Source organism: Falco peregrinus, chromosome 3 (genome assembly GCF_023634155.1).
Source record: "Falco peregrinus isolate bFalPer1 chromosome 3, bFalPer1.pri, whole genome shotgun sequence".
NCBI lineage: Eukaryota > Metazoa > Chordata > Aves > Falconiformes > Falconidae > Falco > Falco peregrinus.
Window position 1 is genome coordinate 19,034,913 of NC_073723.1, and position 7,950 is coordinate 19,042,862.

Genomic DNA, 7,950 nt, shown 5'->3' on the forward strand with positions numbered 1-7,950 from the left:
CATGAGGAGAGAACACCAAGACAGGTCAGGGCACCCTGATTTCCAGGAACAAACTATAAAAGTCATTTAGATTGACTGAAAATACTTTGGCATTTCCTTTTCATATTTCCAAAGCAATTTCAAAGATAAGGTGAGAGGTAGGGCAGACCAACATTCCTAGGACTACCACCAGGGAAGAGAAATGCAGTTGGGGAAATGATTACATGGATCAGTAGGGTTTTGCCTTTGTCGCATTTGCTTGATTCTAAAATACGTTCTCCTCGGCTGATCTGTGGTTGGACTAATGCAAATATATGGATTTTCACATAAATACAACATACCACTTTGTGGCTGAAGGATGTTGGTGAGCTCAGCTTGACCAGGAGAAAAGCCCTGCCCAGGTTTCAGTAGAAATCTGCAGACACACTGCTAGCAGAGTCGTGGTACTGCCAGGCTCAGTGGGATATGGCACTTGCAAACAGCATGAGTCATTTGCCCTGGAGCTGTAGGAGCAGAGAACATCTGAAGATCTAGATCAGATTGGTGAATCAGCAGCATCTGACACAGTTTAAGAGGTTAAGCCTATTTATAGACAAATTAGGGTAATTTTCATAGCTGAAGGGATTGAATTTTTTTAATAAATTCATAATAAACTCTAGGGAGGACAATACTGAGATCTGGACTCAGTTAACTCCTTGGAGATGAGATGAAGTTTGTCCAAGACAGGGATGGAGTCAAAGGAGCCAGAAACTCAAGACTGCATTATCCTCACTGCTTTGCTTTTTATCCACTAGCAGGATTAAGTTACGCTTTCAGGACAGTACAAAGCATCCCTGTGGAGCCAGACCTTGATCTCCCTGCCTGGCGCATGGTTGGGACTCCCCTGGCATCTGTGTGAGCACATTTGATGGGGGAAACTGGGAGGGACAAATCAGAGATGCACCCACGGGGAAACAAGCCCCTTCTTTTACAGGGCACCTTCTGTTCATCGAGTCTTGCCTTACCTCATACTTCACTCTTCGTTATCACTAATGGTGGACAGGAGAGTTTGTTGGTGTGTATCAGCAGCAGTTATGTGGCATCATCAGTCAAGTGAGAAAGGGTGGGACTTGCTGAGTGATGGTGGGTAAAATGTTATTTCTTTTATGTCTCCATTGCCACATCATTAAAGCAAGAATGACACCAAACCTAGAAGGACATTGTGAATGAATCCACAAAAGCCTGAAAAGCACTGTCTTTTGTGAACTGCGGAAGGCTGCTGTTGTACAACCCCACTGCAGCTGCTTGCTGTTTAGGATGTAACCACACCTGTAGAAACAGTGCTTTTAAATTAATATAAGGATGATCTGAGATGAACTGGTAATCAGCTGGCTAAGTACAAAGGCTTATAAAGTAAATATGGGTCTGATTTTGACTGAGGCTACACACACACACACACACAAAAAAAAAAAAGGGAACCAAATGCTTCTTTAAAGACTACCTGTGTTAAGAAAAGCCTTTATAAATAATAGGGCTGAAGTTGGACCCCTCCTTCTTTCCTACAATGTGTTTTTGTACACTGCTTTCCACAGAAATTAAGGATGGATTGAATATGGAGTTATAGACCCACTGGGAGAACAGGCCTTATGAAAAGGACACAAATATCTGCTGGGTTTGCCAGTGGATTGTGCCCATGGACTAGTAATGCATGCACTTAAGCAAGGGCTTTTCTGCTTGGAGGCAATCTCCCAAATAAGCTTGAAGATATGAAAATCAGCCCTTTGAGGTCATCTGAAACTTTTTTCCAAATTCAGAGTGATGATGTATGGAGCACTCCATGGACTCATTTCATTCCCAAGTCTGCAATTTCAGATAATGACAAAACATGGCATTTCCATAACATGTGTTTCTATATACAAGGTCTATAGGACCAGGTCCTTGCTTGTTCTCTTGGAAAAAGCAAGTTTTTCAGTTCTTTCAATGTTTTTGCACCAGCCTTTCTGAGATGCCTTCTTATAACCTCCCCTCAGCATCTGTTTTATTTTAAAAGGATAAAAATGTATCAAAGTCTCACACATTCTTGCTACTTTCAAGAGTCTCCAATTACATTATTTATATGAATCCATTCCTTTCTGTTAGCTTTTTTTTTTTTTTTTTTTGTAGTTTAAGTTTCATATACCCAGTGGCAAGGACAGAGACCTGCGGGGTGTGTTGTTTTTAAAAACCATTTTATTTTGTCTGTACTGTGATGAAAACTGCCTGCAAATGTAGGATTGCAAGGATGTTTGGGCACCCGCCATCACTCTATTAACTTTAAGCTGATCCTAGGAACTGGCAGTACTTGACTATCTGGTTCCCAAGTAGCATTTGTGAACTGCAGGAGTCCTTCAACCTTGTCTTCCAAGCATGACTCCTTAGGTCCCTGCACTCACCACCTGCCTTGGTAAGCTCAACTCATCCCGAAATCCTGAAGCTAACTTGAAGAATCTCCGTTCTTTGGCTTCTGTGTGCCTGTGTTGGCATGAAAGGGGATGCAGCACGGAGATGCCCAAGCTGGCAACCCAGGACTCAACAGTATACGCTTCACCTGCACTTGTCCAAGTCAAATTTCCCTATTTATCCCCTGGATTTTGATCTGACAGCAGGATGAGTCAAATGCTTCAAAGCAGCCTCAGGGCATTGGTTAAGGCTCCCAGGACTAGCTTGGGGCTTCTTGGTGCTCCACCATTTCTCACACCTTCCAAAAAGCGGCTTTGCTCAGCGTGCTTCAAGCAAGGCAAGCAAACCAAATAACTGCTTTTGAAAATCCTGGCCTGGGTCTGATATGACAAGATCCTCTTGGTAACAGCACTGCCTGGAGTGAGCAAAGAGCTTTCCTTGTTTTCCGCAACCCGAATTCAAGCAAACTTCTGCTGACCTCTTCATTTTGGCCATTTGATTTCAATGGGAAATGGACTACGCAGGGACCTTTGACCCCAAGTCTTGTATATTTTCTCTAATATTCTTTTATCTTCAGTAAAAAACATTTACTAATATTTTAAGCTAATATTTCTCTTCAGAGGGTCACACACAGTTCAGCATGCATCTTGCATCCAAAGATTTCTCCAGGTCTCTGGTGTTAAGTTTTTCTAAACAGGTCAGGTATTTACTTGCTGTTGCTGAAGGGAACAAGCAGAGCCCTTCTAGCTGACATCTAAAATAATGAAAGGAAAACCATTTGTAAACCATACTTTCTGGAAATAAACTGACCCTTCTACATTTACAGGGTCAGGGGAGTACAAGTGACCCCACAAGTCCCCATGTGACTGCCCAAGTTTCTACATAGCAGGAGAGAACCAGCCGCACAGATGTAGTTACAGAAGTTGAAATGGGGATGCAGGGGGGACGAGGAAATGCTGCCAGATTTAGAGTAACAGGTGGTTCCTCCGCAGCACCCGCGAGGGACGAGCGGAGCCAGGCGCTGAGAGCAACCTCTGCCAAGGCGCCTGCACGGCATGGGGTGGAAAAGTGTCTGCAGGGATGGGGCACCATGGAAATAAACAGAGGAACTGGCACCCGCAGCATCAGCCCTTTCCTAGGATTGGTCCTGCAAGGAGCTTTGGAGAAACCCGACCCTGTGATAAGGCTCTACCTTAGGACTTTGGAAACACGGGGTTTAGGCACCTGCTGTCCCAGACTGTGTGTGACTATCAACAAACCACTTGGCCACAACATGCAGATCCCAACGAATGCTTAAATACCTTCATAGACGTGGGCGTTGGTGTCTCAGTTCTCCTGTTTCCTTTCCGTGCCAGGGAGAAAATAGTTCTTCCCTACCTCGCACGTTGGAGAAGACAAACGCATTCTGCCGTGCCAAATGCTATTTGAAATGAGGTTCTTATTTTAGGGTCCCACTCGACTCAGAAGAAATAACCCATTCCCGTGTTTCCAGCTCAGCACGGGCACCTCATGTGACCCTGCAGGTTTCTGCCTGGCAGAGGACAGGTCACACAGAGGCGGTGACAGAAATCCAAGCAGAGCCCTGCAATCCAGAGAAGATTATCAAGCCGTGGGCAGCTATGGGAGTGAACTCATAGCATGTCAAGAAGAAAATAATTAGCACAAGGGTTGAAACAGTCTCTGGGGAAGCTCCTAAAGGCTTCCCATGGACATTTCAGTGTCTCACGTGGACAGTCAGCTTGGTCCTCTACCATCCTGCCCCTCATGTGAGCACTGGCACATTGAGTGCATGTGAAAGACCATCCAACTTTAAGTCAGTTTGCCTCCAATTCATGCTCTTGAGCCTGTCCAAGGGAAGGAAGAGCTGGATTTTTACATACAAAGCTTACAGGATCACACTGCTGCTCTGTGGCTGGGGCTTTCAGAAGTTAAAGCCAGATGCAGCCAGACCCTTCCTAGTCCCACTGACCTTTTCCCATTGAGCACTAGCATGAGCCCTGCCTGTGTGAGCAGACAGCAAACAAGACCAGAGTGGCAGTTCCTTGGCAGGGACTTAGTTTACCTTTCAGTGCCACATTTAATAACATTGGATGGCACTTATTGGAATAGATTTTCCAGCAAGTGGCACGCCAAAGCCTTGATGAAATCAGGCCTTCTGTCTGATGTCAATCACCTACCCTTTGCCAGTTCAAAAGTGCTAGGCATGCTGGAAAAGCAGCGCCCAAGGAGCACTTCAGCCCAGAAGTCACAGCTAAACCCAGCCTAGCAATATGCTGGAGTAAAAAGAGGTCATGGGTGCATGGCCTTCAACCTCTTCTTCTACACTTTGTGTCAAACAACAGACTCACCAAACTACTGGATGTGCTTCCACGTGTCTTCCTATCTATTTTATGGTGAATCTTTCATGGGCACCGGAGCTGGAATATGCATAGGCATGGGTATCTACTGAGGTGCAACGAAGTGGAATTGCATCTGCCACCTTATTTGGCAGACATCCCATGGTCCTTACAATAGATAGACCCAAACAGCTGGTTACAAACATGTGAAGATTTTAGGGCGTGGGCAAAGCTAATTCTCAGCTCATGGCCGGAGCCTATTCTTGCTAAATATGGAAAAACAGACATTGTGTTCACCCTAGATTAGGTTATCGTTTCAGTTCTTGTTGTTCCCTGATGTCAGTAGAAAGTATGTTCTCTGGCATCTGCATTAGGCCCATTTGCACCAGTCCCCGATGGCTGCGGAGCTGCAAGCTCTGCTGTGGGTGGTGACTTTGCCTCCTGATCTTTTGTTTTCAAAATGCAGCTGCAGAGGAGATGAACATGGCATCATTACTGCTATGAAAGGTCTTTTCATCCTCTGTGGTTTCCGGGTTAGAGCTGCGCTGGCTGAGGATTCCTCCCCCAGGGTGGAGGAGTAATGGAAATGCAGCCTAAAACAGGATCAGGAGGAAGATGTGAAAATGAGTGCAAACGTACAGCGTATGAGTCAGTGCCACAAGGAATCTCTATCCTGTAAGTCAAGATTACACCTCCTCTTGGTGCAGCAGAGCTGTTCTCCCACACAAGGAGAAGGCATTGCGTGGCGTTCAGCATTTTAAAAAGGACTTATGTCCTGACTGAAAGTTTAATAGTGGGAAAATGTTTTCAGGTCAGTAGCATTGTAGCTTCGGGGGAGGGTAGGAAAAGCAAGTATGACATGCTGCATTCATTATCTGCTGTAAAATAATATGGACCGGGCACTGAGGCCAAATCCTCTGCATGTGCAAATCAACAAATCCTCACAGATGCTAAACTGATGCTGAACTGACTAACTCCAGCCGATGAACTGGCCCTTGTCAACAAAACCAGTTCTTGTACCGTGAGGGGTCTCTCATGGGGTATTATGGTTTTAAATCTTCACCAACAGCGTCACCTCAGACTGTTCAGGGGAATGAAACTGTAGCTTTAGCAGAAAGAGTAGGCAACATGGGCTGAGAGAGAAGTAGCCAAAGCAACAGCTCCACTGTCAAGTGTCTCCAGACTCCCAGGCCCTAAACCCTGGGGCTGCCAGTAGCTGGAGCTGAGACTTGAGCCCGTGGGTTCTCCAAGGCAGACATCGAGTCCATCACAGTGGGAAGAATTTGTCCCCCAAGGAAAGAGCAAGGACCCAACAAAGAAAGACCTCTTAGGTAAGCATGAACAGGGCAAGGCAGAGTCAATCCCAAAGAGAAGGGCCAAGTCTGAGCCCAGGCAGGATTAGGAGGTTGGCACTCCAGTCAAGGCAGCCACAAGGAAGACGAGAGAAGCTGCAGTCTGCTCTGAATGGAAGGTCCAAGGGACTGGCATGGTTGAAGTCTAGGAACAATATAAAAAGAGTTATTTTTATTGATGTTTATGTCTTCAGGACTGGACACTTATCTGAAGCAGAAGTGGGATGTGAAGAGGCAGGATGGAGCACAGCAACATGGGGTGGGACTGCTGGTGGGACTTCTGCATAGACCTGACTGTGGGGCAAGCACTGGCCCCGTTTCAGCCCCTCCTAGGGAAGCTTCCCAAGCCTTGCCTCTCCCAGGGAGCTAGCTTCAGTCAGGGAGCAGCGCTGACAGCCCAAGTAGAGCCTCATGGTCCACCCAGCTAGCCACCTGAGCACACATCACGCTTGACACCAGCTCACTGCTTCTCCAGATGGGTTCCACCAGGAGCTGAAGAGCAGCTGCATGCCACGCTGCCTGCTCATCCATCACATGGCAGACAGAGCAATGCACTGGCTGTGAAGCTGACAAAGTGCTAGGCCTGCCCGCAGGCTACCTTGCAGCCCAGGGAGGCACGTCACATTCTTCTGCCATGAGTGTGGCTCATCCAGCCACACCCAGCTGCCTGCCACATCCACACCAGGTGTTGCAGTGCCAACTCTCCTCAGCAGCTCTTCTGGGGGATGCCAGAGGAGCTTTTGCAGGAAAGAAGGTACTCACAGAGGTGGTGGACCACAGGTATCACCCCCTCACCAGAGTGGGCAGATGGCTTTGGGGACAACCATCTCTACGGAAGTGCAAGATGAGGATGAATCAAGTCTCACTGCATGCTCAAGCATCCTACCAGCCTGGGACATGTCCTGAGGAACCCAGGACGGGGAGGCCCAGGACTTGTCCCAGGAGGGCAGCCTGGACCATATGTGTGCCCTTGGCACCCACCTGCCAGCTGGTTCCTCAGAGGTGTCCATGCAGATGTGCACCTGTGCATGCAGAGGGGACATTGGTGTCAGCCCCTGGATAAGTAGCACATGGCCAAAGACAGGCCATAAGCCATAGTGGGTGCACATCTCCTGCTTTGGGGGTGGTCTGTGACATGGTACACTTTATTATTGGAGCCTCTGTGTAATTCCTCGCAGTAGCTGGTCTCTGCTGCATTCAGTTTATAAGTGCAATCCTTTTTTTCCTAAGTGCTGGATTGATGAATGCCACTGGCATCTGAGGTTCAGGATGTTCCCAAATAAAATTGTGTTTCCAAGGACACATACGCGTCTTCCTCTCTTCCGTGAATCTGCATGGCTGGAACCTGGTGAACTGCTGACGAAGCACAAGGAGGAGCAGGACACAGATCATTCTCTGGTATCCATCCTGGCTTGTATGAAAGCAGACCTTGTTTCAAATACAAAGTGCTAAGTAGAAGGTGCTATTTGTCACTCTTGGGAGCAGATTTTCACTGTAGAGGCCCCACTCTCATTTACTATAAATTGCTTCATAATGTGCAGGTGATTTATGGCATTCTTCAACTATAAATTATATTTACATCCACTCCGTGATCTCTTTACATTGTTAAAGTGGAATAATGTGACCGTGGGGTAAGTGACAGTGATAACTTGCCTACAAGGAGAAATTAATCAGAATAACTCTGTGCATGAAGAAGAGTCTTTTTCATCTTGGAAAAATATTCTGTCTGGTTTCATCATGTGAAAAAAACATTCACATCACAGATTCTCTCTGCAGGTGTCGTTCCTCTTGACCCAAACACTGTAGGTATGTGCTGTATCTTCCTCAGAAATCGGGTCAGGAATATGAATCTCTTCTGTAACTAG